The 17362-nt window shown below is 34.5% G+C and overlaps 1 protein-coding gene across 1 annotated transcript in view; it reads left to right on the top strand.

The window, feature by feature from the left end:
• The window catches only part of ERBB4 (erb-b2 receptor tyrosine kinase 4), a 1167248-nt gene that overhangs the window by 853079 nt on the left and 296807 nt on the right, over nt 1-17362 (top strand).

The following is a 17362-nucleotide window of genomic DNA, read 5'->3' as shown; positions in this document are numbered from 1 at the left end:
CATTTAAAACACAGAAACTTTAAAACCTCCCATTCTACCTTGGGCCAAACACTCCAAAATAATATCAGGTCTGAATTGTTTCCCTCTTATTCCAACTCTGATAAAGGGAGTAGCTATACTTACCAGCAGGCATAAAATAATCAGAGAAAGTGATGATTTGTTAAATATTGTATGCTTGCAGATCCTATCTTAGAAATCTTCCCATGGAGATTTTGCTTTGGAAGCTTTAAGTAGAACTTGGGCACTGCATTGTTTAATAAGCATCCAGGTGATTCCTTGAATTCCCTCACTTTGTAAAATTCCATTTTATTAAATTCTGTGTGTGCTGTTTGGTTTCAGTGAACTTGGAAACAGAATAACAAAGTTTGCTATTTGAGGGTGGGGGAAAAGTGAAGATGTGTTCTTCTGAACTGTGAAAAATACACTGTTGTAGAAGTTTACTGTCTGAGAGGAAATTTCCTTTTGCAAATGTATTTGTATAAGTACATCACCATTTCCTTTTTCATCTGTTTTGATACTACTCATCCACTTCATCACTTCGTTGTTACAACAAAGGAAATAATGTTTTCATAGGCATACAACTATGCCATTCCTTATGTGAGACATTGAAACTCCAGTGATTAATACTTGACTCCTTCCTATTTTTCTACTGAGCACTCTTTCTACATCCTGGGAGTGCCACTAGTATTCATAGTGCCCTAGTATTCATGTCTGATTTATTTATGGTAGATCCCAAATAAGATTCATAAATCCAGTGATTCTTTTGCAAATGTGTATTCTCTTGTGGGAATCAAATGTCCATTCATTTTAAAAGGTGGATTCCCAGAGAAAAAATTTTGCCCTTAGGCTTTTATATTATTTCTTTGATCTCACTGTAAGAATAATCAGCAGGGTATAAATTACTAGCGATCTAGTTCATTTGTGTTTATGTATATGTGTGTGTCATGAATAGTAGAGAATTTTTGAAAAAAAATTCAAACTCTTAAAAGGCCAACATGATTTAATTTTATGGAGTTAAGTAGTCTGAGAATTGATTAATTTATTAGCATTTCTTATTTTACCACAAATAGTTTAAGGCATCTCAGACTAGCAATTTTCATACTGTAGAATTTATAATTCATGGGTAATTCACTTATATTTTAGCTGTTTTTGATCCTTAAAAGGATTTTCCAGAGAAAGGAGACCTTTTGCAGCATGAAATTCCTGATTTAAGTGATCTTAAGTATTTACATGTTCTCCTTTTCCACATAGAATCAACAAATAGAAGACCTACTTATATATCAGAATATACATCTTTGTGGTAAATGAAGTTCATCTTTTACTTGGCATGGAATATTTCCTTGGTTTTAATACAATGCTGATTCCTGACAGAAAGTCTGCTTTATCCTTTCTTTAATACTTAAGCTTCTTGCCCCGCATTTCTCTATGTATGTGTGCATACACACCCAAAATAGATGATTCATAACACTAAAATAATCTACAACACTAATTTATGACTCTTTCCCTAAGTCAGGGTTATACAATCTTCTGTTTTCTTCATTCGTTCATTCAAATAAAAATTAAAACAATTTTCAAAGATAGGAAGGTAACTCTGAAGACAAAAAATAATCTACATATTTCAAGGTCCTTTTTAGTACAATTTATTTGCAAACCTTACAAATATTCACATTTTTTATCCTTCTTATATCACACCAAAATAAAAGAAAATGGGACGAAGAAAGTACAATTAGAAATTGAAATACAGATAGAAATTAGAAAAACAAAATGGGAAAAAGGGAGTTTCTAACAAATTATATAATATTGTTCCATACCTCTTTAAGACTTGTAAATTTTCCAAATTGTCAAAGGAGCAAATAGTAATAATCATAAACATGACCAACTAAATATCTATCATGATCTTGAGCTTTTGGTGTTATACCTCTTGAATGGAGTTTAGCAATTCTTCAGATCGTGAATCTGTTTTTTTTTTTTTTTTCTATATATATTCAGATTTGACTTTGCAGTTTGGGGAAGAACTGAAGCAGTTAGGGGAAACAGTTTTGTGGTGCTATCGTATAAAATCAAGCATGTCATTTTTCATTTTTAACATCTTAGAATAAATATATTTTGCATGAAATCCATTTATCAGAATTTGAACTTCTATCTCACAGCACGTTGGATTCATTAGAATCCCACATGCCTATATTTTCAGAAACATATTTACCCTGTGAACATGACCACAGAGATAATGCTCCTTATGTTTACGGTGAGTCTATGTTTCCCACATATGATAAAGAGCCTTCTTATCATCCACAGTATTGTCTGCAAATGGGAAGACCTAAATATTTGCTTCCTTTTATATGCATTGTTGAATATTGCATCTTAATATACATTTTCTTTATATCTGTAAAAACAGAAGTATACTTGAGCACACATATATTTATTTATATCTGTAAAAACAGAATAACTTGAGCACACATATATTCACTACCACAGGTAAGTGTACACATATGGAATACACGTACACATATGTACAAGTAACATATACATACCCACACACACCTACAGTGCATATACATGTATGCACAGACCCATGTATGCCTGCCCTCCACCCCAGTCCCCACAGAATACTCCAATCTAAATCTGGGTGTTGGTTTTTCAGCCCTCATTTATAACAGTGGCATCTGAAATTCAACATGATTTAAGATAGTAATGATAATAAAAGCCTCACCTCTTCTTCAAAGAGTGACAGTGGCTTCAATAAGCTTACTCTTTCAAGTTAAAAATTTCAAAGTAGGCTTTACAGCTTGAAGAGATTGAAATAGAGAGAAACTCAGGACATGAAAAGCTGAATATTTTCTTCCTTCTTCACTTATAAGATTCTGGTACTAACAAAAGAGTGCTAGGTGGAAGAAGTTTTAGGGGAGGTTTATACAAGTGTTTTGAAGTTTCTTAAAAGAGTTAAGCACAAAATTTAAAAACTGAAATATAAACAGAGGAGAGATAGGAACTACACCAACTTTTCAAAAACCAGGTTACATTTGAACCCATACATGTCATGCCTTAAACTTAACTTGTAGAGTTTAAGCTCAATATAAGTAAAAGAAAATTAAACTCATTACTGACTTTTCAAAATAGAAGTATCTTTATTCCTTTTATAATATAATACCTTTCTCATTGTTGGAAAACAAACCAATGAAAACATCTAAAGGGAAGATATTTATTTGGGTGCATAAATATGTAACATATACAGAGCTATCAATAATGAAACATATATTTTCATGTGAAAATGAGATCATACCATAGACACTTAAACACTGTTCAGCCATACATGTCTTTTAATACTTCTCCCATGACATTGTATAGAACTCTTCCTTATTCTTTTAAAAAACTATATATAGAAGTTCTTCACAAATTAAACACATTAACATTTTGTTCCTTATAAGTGTAAATAACTCTGTCTTATGGTGATTTTTATACATTTGTGTTTTGATACATAATTTTTTATCTTCATGTATTCTTACTTCTTTTCTTCTAGTACATTAAAAACTATATTGAAAATTTAATCCATATGAAAATTTTGATATGGCATATTTTTAAGAAATTCCTACTGATTATATTGAGCCAACAGAATTTATGGAAAAATCCTCTATTCTCACAGATTTTAGTAGTCTGTAGTGTTTCTGCTAAATAAATAGCTGGAAAAAATGCCAGATTCTAAGCGTCAAGCTATTTATATAGGTTAATTTATTTTTTATAGCCAGCCTGTAAATGATAAGTATCTCCATTTTGCAAATGAATATACAAAAGACAAGAAATTTTAATAATATTCCCAATGTGTAGAGCTACTAAAGATCATATTCAGGGATCGAACCCAATGTCCATTTGATTTCAAAGACTAAGCTCTTCATTTAAAGAGAAAGCAATTGATTTTACAAGAAAACCTGCTGATTTACCATGGTATAGCCTATATAATAAAATATTCAGTACCACAAATGCCTTAGCCCATTTTTGTGTTGAGACAACAAAAAACCTGAGGCTGGATATTTTATAAAGTAATGAGGTTGGTTTAATTCACAGTTTTGGAGTTTGAGAGGCCGAGATTGAATGTTCCCATCTGGTCTGCCTCTGCAGTCTTCTGGTTTTGTCACCATATGGCCAATGGCATAGCATGGTGGGAGCAGGTTAGAGATGGTCCACATGGCGGGAGGGGGAAGCGAGGGGGAAGGAGGGTGGGGCTTGCTCTTTTGTAAAACACCCTCTTGAGGGAATTCATTCACTCCTCGGAGATCCAAGGGAAGACCAGCATTAATGGTTTCATGAAGGCAGCCATGGCTCAACACCTCCCACCAAGCCCCACCTCTTAAAGGTCCCTGCTCCTTTCAATGCCAGTGCATTGAGAGCTTATCCATTATGTGAATTTTGGTGGGATGAACTACACTCAAATCATGGCAATACTAGAGCCCAGTGGCTAGGGTTTTAATCTCAGCAAAATTCTTACTGTTCCACCTTTTGTAATTCATTTAAAAATATCTCTATCTTCAATTTTTTCACTTGTAAAATAGAGTTAATTTACCTTCTGAATGTCTATCTCAAAGTAAGTGCTATATATGTGCTAGCTGTTATTATACAATTACATTATTTTATCATTAAAATAGATCATATACTGTACACTCACATAAACACACATTATATGGTGCAAAGATAGAATATTTAACTTTTACTTAATGTAAACAGTGCCTTTTTTTTGGAGAATGGGAAAGGAAAAAGAAATATCAAGAACTTTTTGGGTAGAAGAAAAATCTACCTTATTAAAGCAGTGAACTACAAATTTATAAGAAGCCTATTAACCACTGGTAGACATGAAGTAATAAGTGTAGTGATGAACAGGAGACTAGAAATTTAAAAATCCTCTCTTGAGATGACAAGTGGATAAAAGTCTATACTTAAGAACCCCTTTGAATGCATTCTTTGCCTTTTTTCTAATTAAAATATTTAAAATTGACTTTATGATAAGTAACAGACTTGGTATTTTAAAAAATCAAAAATATGGAAGTTTTAGATGAATAATTCAGGAAAAATAACAGTCTCCATCACCTCTGTGTGTTGCAGAAAATGAAATTTGATGTTAAGATCTTCCTTAAGAATCTGTTGCAAAAGTGGGAGATTTTCATTCTTTCAGACTTGTATTCTCACCCTTTATTTGAGCATCCCGTCCCATCCCATGCTGCCCTGGGTAAATGTTCATTTAAACGAGATGCTGTCTGCAAGGTTAGAAGAATCATCCTTTAGACCTGGGAGCAGCCGATCTTCACTGGAAAGGAAACTAATGAATTCTGCCTTTTGTTAAACCATATATTAGTATGAACCATAAAGTACATAACTTAGAACATAGTGAACTCTATATTCATCTAAGTAATCATAAGATGGGAGATTTTAATTATGCTTTTAAGATTTCCTTTTTAAATTACCAAAGCAATACATCAATACACTGTTCTTTGTAAAAGAAAGAATTCAAATAAGATTCTCTTATTGTATTTGAAACAGCACAATGTCTAATTACTAACATGCTACGAAATGTTCTCTATGTCCTATGGAAAGGGTAATAAGCAGTTACTGTTGCAGAAGAGTTTCAGAAATGATACCCCTTCAAGTTTGCAATGGAGGAATTCTGAAAGCTTTGGAAGACCTCTCAAAAATAGAAGCCAGGATTACTGCAGATTTTGATTTTTATCACAAATGGCAATACTTTAACCTGACTTGCCTCTAGATCAGTGGTTGCAAAACTTGATAGTGGAAATTTTTCATTATTAAAAATTGCAAAAATCTAAGCTCCAGTTTCCAGAGGTTTCTACTTCAACAGTCTTGTGGGTTGTATTGTGTCCCTAGAAAGCAAATGCTAAACCCATGGTGCCTTAAATGTGACCTTATTTGAAGAGGTAATTAAAATATGTTACAATGAGGTTATACAGATAGGGTGAGTCCTTAGACAAGAAGAAACAGAAAGACACAGAACAAACACTATGTGAAAACCCACTGGGAAGATAGTCATGCAATGACAGAGGCAGCAACTGGAGAGAAGCTACTACAGCCAGGGGATCCAGGGGAGCCAGTACCCTCCAGAAGCTAGGAGAGAGGCAGGGGACCCTTCTACACCTGGCTGCCAATCAAGGACACTTCTGCCAAAACCTTGATTTTGTACTTTTGGCCTCCAAAACTGTGAGAGAGTAAAATTCTGTTGTGTTAATCCACCCAGTTTGTAGCTCTCTGCTAGCCAATCTTTTGAAATTCACAAGGACAGAATGATATGGGAACCCAAATTCTGCATTTTAAAAATATGTCAGAACATCCCAAGGCAGGTGTCTGGAGAAAATCATCTGGAAACTACTCTCTCTCTTCCCGTATTATCCTCCCCATCATGCTATAGTCAGAAACATATTTAAAATCTCTGGTTCTGCACTTCGTTTTTCCTGTGAGGGTTTCTTCCCTCCTAAAGGACTCACAGGAGGCAAATTCACAGGTAAATAGCTGAAAACCACACACTTCACAAGTTTGAGAAGACAAAGCTCAAGAGTAGACTTTAAACAGAGTCCAATAAATACTGTTTTATTTTCATTACTAATAATAACCCACTCAATAAAAATAGAGAATTTATTTTATTTTTACAGACTGCATTTTGATTCATTGTACACAAATGGGGTACAACTTTTCATTTCTAGGTTGTACACAATGTAGATTCACACCATTCATGTAATCATACAGGTACATAGGGTAATCATGTCTGTTTCAGTTCACTATCTTTTTTTCCCCCAACCTCTTCTGCCCCATTTCCCTCTACACAACCCAAAGTTTCTCCATTCTTCTCTTACCCCCCTTGTTACACCCCCCCATTATATATCATCATCCACTTGTCAGAGAAAACATTCAGCCTTTTGTGGGGGGGATTGGTTTATTTCACTTAGCATAATTTCATTTACCAGCATTCATTTACCAGCAGATGTCATAATTTTATTCTTCTTTATGTCTAAGTAGTATTCCATTGTGTATATATATATACCACAGTTTCTTTATCCATTTGTCAATTGATGAGCATCTAGGTTGGTTCCACAATCTAGCTATTGTGAATTGAGCAGCTATGAATGTTGATGTGGCTGTGTCACTGTAGTATGCTGATTTTAAGTACTTTGGGTATAAACCAAGGAATGGAATATCCTTAACAAGACCCCCAGAGCACAAGAAATAAAAGCAAGAATCAATAAATGGGATGTATTCAAACTGCAAAGCTTTTTCTCAGCAAAGGGTACAATCAAGAATGTGAAAAGAGAGCCTACAGAGTGGGAGAAAATCTTTTCCACACACATTTCAGACAGACCTCTAATCTCCAAAATTTATAAAGAACTTAAAAAACTTTACACCAAAAGTACAAAGAACCCAGTCAATAAATATGTGAAAAAGTGCTCATCATCTCTAGTAATTAGAGAAATGCAAATTAAAACCACCTTAAGGTTTCATCTAATTCTACTTAGAATGGCTATTATCCAGAACACAAGCAATAGTAAGTGTTGGCATGGATGTGGGGAAAAAGGCACACTCATACATTGCTGGTGGAATTGCAAATTGGTGTAGCCACTCTGGAAAGCAGTATGGAGAGTCCTCAGAAATAAAGAGAATATTTAATGATAGTTTAACATGTTAATTGAATAATTGTAGTATAGTAATATGGTACTATTAAATTTTATTTATAGGGTTTCTGTAAAATATGGTAGGTTTATTTTACACTTTTGTAGTTAATTTTTGTAGTTAATGTTACTACTGAGAGGTACTTTAAAATGTGCTTAGTATTCCAAGCAGATATTCAAAGACTGTCAGAAAAATTTATCTGTCACTTCTAGTCACGTCCTCCTTTCAGGATTTCCTACCCAGGTCCCATGCAGGTCAGAGACAGGTTTCCCTAGGGGCTTAACAGTGGTCAGGAAATGGGCAATGTCAGCTGATCCTATGAATGTTTTGGCACTTATTCCTCCATACCTACCCCCCAAATTTCTTTATAGATTTAACTCACTTACTATTTCACAGATATATAATGTCATATCAAGACACATACTGTCCTTCCCCTGTATCTCTGACCTAACCTCCTCACAGAGCTTACTTCAACACTGCTGAGTGCTTACAAAAGGCTAATGATGCTTCCTTCCCACCCACTCTAGGATGGCCACATCCTAATCCACAAAACCTGTGAATATCACCTTTTAAGGCACAAGAGAGAGGCCCAGTACATAGCGTAGAAGTTAAGATGGAAACATTACCCCGGGTTATTGGAGGAGCCACAGATGTGATCATGCATGTCCTTATAAAGGGGAGATTTGTCTACAGTAAAGGAAAAGGTGATGTGAACATAGAAACAGGTTGCAGTGAAGTGGCTATAAGCCCAGGGGTGCCAAGAAAGCTCTAAAAGCTGGAAGAGGCAAGGAACAAACCTGCTTCAGGGCCTCCAGAAGGTGTCATATTTGCATTACCTTCATTATAGCTCCTATAAGACTCATTTTGAGCTTTTGATATCCAAACTGAAAGACTAAATTTATAATGTTGTAAGCAACTACATTTGTGGAATTTACTATAGTAGCAATAGGAAACTATTTCAGTACTCTATGAGTGACAGAAACCCATCTCCAATTATTTTAGGTAAAAAACATCTCAGAAGTCCAAGGAGTATCCTTCAGTTTCTGTCAGATCCAGGAGTTCAATCACCACCACCTGTACTGAATCCTGCCATTTATTTGAACCTGCTTTCTCCTCTAGGGAAAACTCTTTTTTAAAAATTGTTTAATTTATTCTAATTTGTTGTACATGACAGTAGAATGCATTTGTACATTTTGATAGATCATACATAAATGGAGCACAATCTCTCAATTTTTTGATTACCCATATTGTAGGATCACATCAGTCATGCAGTCATAAGTATCCTTCCTACTCCCATGCCCCCTCCCCTCCCCTCCCCTCCCTCCTCCTCCCCTCCCCTCCCTCCCTTCTCCTCCCCTCCCCTCCCTCCCTTCTACCTAATATAAAGTAACTCTGTTCTTCCCTATCCCCCCCTTATTGTGAATTAGCATCTGCATATCAGAGAAAATATTCAGCCTTTGGTTTGGGGGGTTTGGTTTATTTAACTTAGCATGATATTCTCTAATTCCATCCATTTACCAACAATTGTCATAATTTCATTCTTCTTAAAAAGCTGAGTAATATTCCGTCAGATACATATACCACCTTTTCTTTATTCATTCATCTGTTGAAAGGCATCTAGGTTGGTTCCATATTTTAGTTATGGTGAATTGAATTACCATACACTGATATGGCTGCATCACTGTAGTATGCTGATTTTAAGTCCTTTGTGTATAAACCAAGGAGTGGGATAGCTTGGTCAAAAGGTGGGTCTATTCCAAATTTTCTGAGGAATAATCATACTGCTTTTCATAATGGTTGCACCGTTTTGCATTTCTACCAGCAATGTATAAAGAAAATAATTGGTCCTTCCAGGGATAGCTGGAAACATCCTTAAAGGTTAGGACTACAGATTTGAAAGAAACAAAACAAAACAAAGTAAACATCTGCCTTCTCTTTCCCAGCATCTGTATTGTGGGGGGGGAATAAAAAGGCAAAAAAAAAAAAAAAAAAAAAAAAAAAAAAACACCAAAACTTGAATTGATGCTGCTTGGATCATGTGCCTGTCTCCATCATTGCTATTATTTCCTTGCCACCAACTGTTCAAGCATGTTTTCAAGTCATTCACATAAAGCATTTGGAGTAAGATTTAAAAACACAAACTAGATCCTTTACTCTTTGACTAAACTTTTCAACTGCATCGAACAGCTTTTTAGACAAGGCACAAAATCCTGAAAATGGTCATTAGGTCCTATATAATTGGCCCTGTCCACCCCACTGGCTTTATTAGGACCATTTTCTCACATTGCCCGTGTCCAACCTTTTTTCTGAAAATATTGATCTCATTCCTTCCTCAGAATCTCTTGGCCAGAGTTGTAATTTCTAATTTCCCTCGGTCCACTTTGCTTTAATGATTCTTGTTATCTTCCTTTCTCTTCTTAGCTTAAAGGGTTTTCTTTCTGGGGTATGTCATCTGATGCCACCTTCTAACTAAGTGGGGACAATCACTGTGTTCTCTCTGCACTCTGTACAATTTTGTCATGTCACCTATCAAAATTATAATTATGTATGTATATAATTATTAAACTTTTATGTCTCCACAACTAGCTGTAGGTTCTGTCAGATGAGAGAATATGCATTTTATTTCTTGTTTCTGTTATATCCTCAACTCTAGGCAATGTCCCACATAAAGGAAGTAGTTTCTCAGCAGATGTTTATAAAAGTAAGCACATGCATTTTCACATGATTTCAAGTTTCTATTGGGTACATTAATTGAATGCTAACTTAATGTGTCAGACACTGAATAAAATACTACACTACTATTAATACAATAAATGCCTAAACATTATCACATCCTTCAAGTGTAGATGTGATTATTCACTTTACAGAGGAGTAATGTAAATAATCTCTCAAGGCTACATGGCTCATGAAGTCATGGGGATTTGAACTTTTGTCTATCTGATCACAAAACCTGAATTTTTACTATGTCAAACCACACAATTTAGCCTTAGAAAAGAAAGAGATTAATGATACATGTCCAAATACATTCTAAGTAAAATCCATGTCTCCATATATAATAAAAAATGTGAAGAGAGTGGACAGGTTTGCTCTACAATAGAAGATAAGATAATTTTTTGCCCTTGTGCCTGTAGACAGGTGCTCCATTTCAATATTTTTGAGCTAATCCATTTACTTTCACACATACAGCAAGGTTAAAAAAAAAAAAAAGAAATCCATTATTTTAAGCTTGTCTCTATTTTAATGGAAGCAGGTTCAATATTCTCTATAAAGGTCGAAATACTAAGCACATTATTATCTCTCTACATTTTAAACAGGCAGGTACAATTCAGATGAGATAAAGAAAAATCTATTTTATAGCTTTGGAGGAAACAGAGAGGACATTAAAAGTTCCCAGATACCCACACCACTAAAGTTTCTTTAGAGAGGTTTATAATATCCCTTTGAACTGCAAGCCAGTTGTTGATAAGCCTTCTACTGCTTCACACAGGAAGAATGCTCTGGGAGGTCAGAGGGCTTGCTGAATCCCTGGTGCTGATTAAAAACTCTTAAGAATTTTACAGAAGCAGCTTCCCTGGGCTTTTGTTTTATCCTCTGTGGGAACAATGTCTTTAACATCACTGGACAGGAAATGATCCACAAGTCCTCAATTCCATCATCCAATGGTTTAGAAAGAAGGCGTAGAATGTTATCATTGTGAATTCCTGTTCATTAATCCTTTCCTTCAGTAGATCCATTGTCTTGATGCCAAAGTCCTCTGATACTGGGCATGTGAATACAGATGAGGAGGCACAGACAATAGAAAAGGAGGTGGGATCCTAGGCTAAAATGTTCCTGTCCAACAAACATTACAGCTTTTAATAGGAAATCTAGGAAGTTCTGCCCTTCTGTATCCCCCAATGTCCTTTGACCCTTGGGAGAGAGAGAAGCAAGGACTCAGAGTGAGAGAACAGCTAACCTGAAGAGAAGTATGGTGAATTAGTAAAATAAAATAATGGACTTTTAAAAACCGTAATGGATTAGTGACTAAAGGGTGTGGTGGTCTTGTCAACTTTCTCAAGAATCAAACCAAGAATAATGTTGAGGCTCTCAGAATTTGATACATGAAGAATCTGAAATATTCATTATATTCTCTAGAAATACACAAAGTTGATGAATATAAGGAATGAAAAGTTCGTGGCACCAGGCAGCACCATTGTATATATTCAACTGTTGTCTTCACAAGTTGCTCGCTTGATATTTTTTTCTTCAGGATTTCCTCTGAAGACAATGTTCATCCCATTAGCAAGAGTGTATAAACCTTATATATAAGTGTTTATAGATCAGAAATGAAGCTCAATAATAACCTTAAAAAAGGCTGGATGCTTATAAAATGGGTATTGAAAATTTATATATGTAGTATTCATTCATAAATGTCATGCAGGTGGCCTGGCATTATTACTCAGTACCACAAAGGGAAAAAAAGGATAAATTATTTAGGATCTAGGGCTAGGTAAAGGAAAACACCTTCTGTTAAGGAAATTTAATAAATTTACCTTTATCAAAATGAAAATATTTTCTCTAAAAATTGTCATATTAAAGGATGAAAGTCCAAGCTACAGTTTAGGAGAAAAGATTTTGTGATCAGACAAAAAAACATGAATATATGGCAGATAGACTCAATAACAACAACAAAAAGATCTGATATGGGCAAACACATGAAGAGATAGTCTCTTAAGAGGATGTGCCAAAAGAAAAGAACCATATTAAATGATGTTCAGCACTATTACCAGTTTCCTGGCAATTCAGAAGGCTGTTACCATAGTCCTAGGCTGGAGGCTTGAGTCTGGGGATCCAAAAATCAGGTCAAGCCACTCACCTCAAATAACAGAAAAAGGTAATGGTGAAAACATGAAAGTAACTTTCATCAGTGCAGCTATACTAGAAAGACAAGGAGACCCATGTCCTTAGCCCTGTCTTTGAGGATCTGAGGTTTTATAGAAAGGGAAATGAGGGCAAGGGTTGGGGGTTTACAAGCGGGGAACTTTCCCAGGCCACCCATGCAGATGGTCTGTGATCATTGTCTTAGGATTGGTCAGGAGGGGCCTTATCCCAGATGAGAAAGTTTCTGCTGCCTGTAGGATAGCTTCCACACCTCACAAGATGTTTATCAGATTAGACCTTATTCCTGGAATCCAAGGTGACTGGGAGCAAAGAAGATGAATACAGAATGGAGGCAGAGGTGCCAACCAAGACTTTAACCCTGCTTTGAGCCACCCATTGGACATTTGAAGGCAGGAACATAGAGTCTAAATCCTTGTTACAAGACCATGATAATATATTGCCACAGATATCAGAATAGTTAAAACAAGTCACAAAGTCAGATGCTAGAGAAGATATAGAAAAATGGAATAATGTGCACCTTGCCAATGAGAATGTAAAATAGTACAACTCTAGAAAAAAAACTTGATATACTCATTATGAAAAAAATTAAATGAAGTGCTACTACCATGTGGTCAGCAATTGAGCATTTATTTCAGGAAGAATTAGAATCATATTCATAGCATGGCCTATATACCGATGTTCATATCAGCACTATTTTGTAATACCTCTAAACTGGAAATGACTCAATGTCCTTCCACAGGTGGATGGTTAAATAAAGTATGGTGATCCAGACCATGGAATACTACTAGCAGTAAAAAGGAAACATGTTACTAACATACAGAACAACCTGGTGAATCTCTGGAGTTGTCTGAGTGAAAAGAATTCCAATCCTGAAAAGTTACATACTGCATGGTTCCATGTATATCATAGTTTTTTAAATGATCAAATTATAAGTATGGGAGAAGTCAAAGGGGCAAGGTGGAAGTGAACGTGGGAGATAAGGAAGTGTGAAGATAAATATGCAAGCAGTAGAGATTCTTGCTGTGGAGGGAATCCCTTCTGTATTTTTTTTTTTTTTTTTTGCAACTTGAAGAAGTTTGTTTTATATTTTTATTCTATTTATTTATACATGACAGCAGAATGTGTTTCCATTCCTTGTACACAAATTGAGAACAACTTTTCATTTCTCTGTTGTTCACGATATAGTCACATCATTCATGCAATCATACATAGAGTAATGATGCCTTTCTCATTCCACCATCTTTTCTACCCACCGCCCTCTCACCTCCCTTCATTTCCCTCTGCCCTATCCAAAGTTCCTTCATTCTCCCTTCCCAACCCCCATGATGCATCAGCATCCACTTATCAGAGAAAACATTTGGTTTGTTTTTTGGGGATTGGCTTATCTCACCATGATATTCTCCAACTCCATGCATTTACCTGCAAATGCCATAATTTTATTCTTATTTAAGTCTGAGTACTAGTCCATTGTGTATATATACCACACTTTCTTTATCCATTTATCTATTGAAGGGCATCTAGGTTGGTTCCACAATTTAGCTATTGTGAATTGAGCTGCTATAAACATTGATGTGGATGCATCACTGTGGTATGCTGATTTTAAATCCATTGGGTATAGGGGTCAAATGGTGGGTCCATTTCAAGTTTTCTAAGGAATCTCCATACTGCTTTCCAGAGTGGCCACACCAATTTACAATCCCACCAGCAATGTATGAGTGTACCTTTTTCCCCACATCCTTGCCTACACTTACTGTTGCTTGTATTCTTGATAATTGTCATTCTAATGGGAGTGGGATGAAATCCTAGAGTAGTTTTGATTTGCATTTCTCTAATTGTTAGAGATGTTGAACATTTTTTCATATATTTGTTGATTGTATTTTGACAATATCAATGCCAACAACCTGATTATGTTATTGTACCACAGTTTTGCAAGATCTTATCCTTGGGTAAAGGTAACATGGAATCTCTCCATATTGTTACTTACAACTATACACAGATGATCTCAGAATAAAAAGTTCAATTAAAAATGTGTATATTACAAGCCCAAAGCTAAAATTGCAAATCAAAGTGTTATGTAGCTCGTTAGCCACATATGCCATAAAAAGAGGGGAAAGATAAAATGAAATCATAAAAAATCATTTAATACAAAATGTGGCAAAAAGAGAAAGGGGAAGATAAATAAATAGAAAAAAGTAGCAAGATGAATGATCCAACTTAATTATAGCAATAATTAGGACTGGAATTGTGGCTCAGTGATAGAGTGCTTGTCTAGCATGTGTGAGGCACTGGGTTTGAGTCTAGCACCACTTATAAATTAAATAAATAAATAAATAAAGGTCCATCAACAACTAAATATATATATATAATATTAAAAAATTATAATCACCCTAAAGTTAAATGGTCTCATACTTAATTAAGAGATAGAAATTGATAGATTGAATGTAAAGAATGAGATGCATTACATGATTCTTACAGAGCATAAGCTTCAAATGTAAAAACACAAATGGATTAAAAGTGAAAAGATGAAAAATATTTATCTGCTATTGGAGGTAAGTAGATCAATAGGAACAGAACTAGAAATGAATCCACACTAAGGGACAACTAATTTTTCACAAATATGTTAATGTAATATGGAAAAGAAAAGATAATTTCTTAAACAAATAGTGCTGGAAATATTGGGTAGCCATACACAGAAAAGGAATACATTCTTATTAAGTAGGTGTGATAGTAAATTTTGTCAATTTAAGGGAGGCATGAGATGCTTAGATTTTTAGTTAAACATTATTTCTGGGTGGGTCTGTGAGAATGTTCCTGGATAAAATAAGCATTTCAGTTGATAAATTGAGTGGAATGGATTGCCCTCCTTAGTATGAATAGACACCATCTAGTCCCTTAAGGTCCTGCATGTAATAAAAAGAAGTAAAGGGAGGAAGAATTCACTTTCTACCTGACTGCTTGGGTAGAATGTTGATCTTCTTGAATTGGGATTTATACCATCAATATTCCTGGTTCTCAGTCCTTTGGACTTGGACCAGAACTTACATCATTGGTGGTCTTGGCTCTTGGGACTTCAGACTGAGACTGGAACTACATCCCTGGCTTCCATGTGGCCCCAGCATGCAGATAGCAGATAGTGTTACTTACCCATTTTCATATAAAATAAATTGTATCACACAGTTATACTATATATATAGTTATTAAATATGATTTATATATCATTAAATATATATATATTTATATTTCTGTTATATATATTAATTGTTTTCATTTTTTTCTGGAGAACTTTGACTAATACACTACCATGATCATGAGTAAACTCAAAATGGATCATATACATATTTGTAAAACCAAAAACAATGACATAATAAGGGAAAACATCAGAAAAAAAACACTGTGACCTTGGATTAGGCATATTTAAAACTTTACAGACATGATATCCAAAGCATAATTTATAAAAGAGAAAATTGATAAAATTTTGTGCTTCATCAAAATTTAAAACTTCTAAAAGATATTATTAAGAGATTGGAAAGAAAAAGCTAAGATCAGAAGAAAGTACTTGTAGAATAAAGGATTCTCAGCACCAGGAAATGAGAAATCAATTAATATGACATAAAATATGATGAATTGGTAACACTTCACCAAACAAAATATGTGAATATCAAATAAACACATTAAAAGATACTCAACATCTTTTAAACTTTAATTTTTTTTTTTTTTTTTTACTTTAGTTAACTCAACATCTTTAATCATAGGTAAATGTAAATAGAAGTTACCATGAGAAAACTGTCATATGTCAATTAGGAATACTAGATTCAAACAATGATCATGTCAAGCATTGGCAAAGACATGGGGGAATTCAACTCCTAAGGTGTGTTCATTGTTGTTAGTAATGTAAACTGGTGTAACTGCTTCAATAGACAATTTCACAGTTTCATAAAAGTTGAATATTAACTAAAATATTCAACCATTCCACTTCTAAGTATTTACCCAATAGACATAAACATGTGTATCCATACCTTGTATACAGGTATTTATAGTAGCCTATTTTTTAAAAAAATATTTTCAGTTGTAGATGGACACAATATCTTTATTTTATTTATTTATTTTGTTTTGTGATGCTGAGTATTGAACCCAGTGCCTCACATGTGTTAAGCAAGTGCTCTACCACTGAGCCACAATCCCAGCCCTATAATAGCTTATTTTTAATAGACCACAATAGGAAACAGTCTAAATGTGTGTCAATAGGTAAATGGATTTTTTAAAAAATGATATGTTCAATGGAATATGCTCATTAAAAAATGAATGAAGTATTGATACATAGAACATGGATGAATCTTCAAAAATCACAGGGAGTGGAAGAAACTATATAAGAAGAGATACATACTATGTAAAATTCTTTGAAATACAAACAACATACAGTAATAGAAAGCAAACCCATGGTTGTCTGAGGGGGATGGGACAGAAGGGAGGGATTATATACATCATAACAAATCTTTTGGAGGTAATAGACACATTTATTATGTTTACCCTGGATACATTTCATAAGCGTATACCTATCAAAACTTATCAAACTGTACATTTTATTTATGAGCAATCTATCATGTCATGTATAACTCAGTAAAACTAAAACTGCTGTACACACATACACGCTCCTATCTTAAACTATATTGGAAGAGATTATTCATTTAAGCTTTTATAAAGTAAAAGTTTTGTTGATAAGTCTGTCATTCTTAGAAATTATTTTATACTGTTTAATCCAGGTACTTTTTAGCCCCATGATATTAGACAAAGAAAGTAGGAACTGGGAAATTTATTTCACTCT

The sequence above is a fragment of the Sciurus vulgaris genome, assembly GCF_902686455.1.
Source record: "Sciurus vulgaris genome assembly, chromosome: 3".
Classification (NCBI taxonomy): Eukaryota; Metazoa; Chordata; class Mammalia; order Rodentia; family Sciuridae; genus Sciurus; species Sciurus vulgaris.
This window is presented reverse-complemented; position numbering and strand designations above follow the sequence as displayed.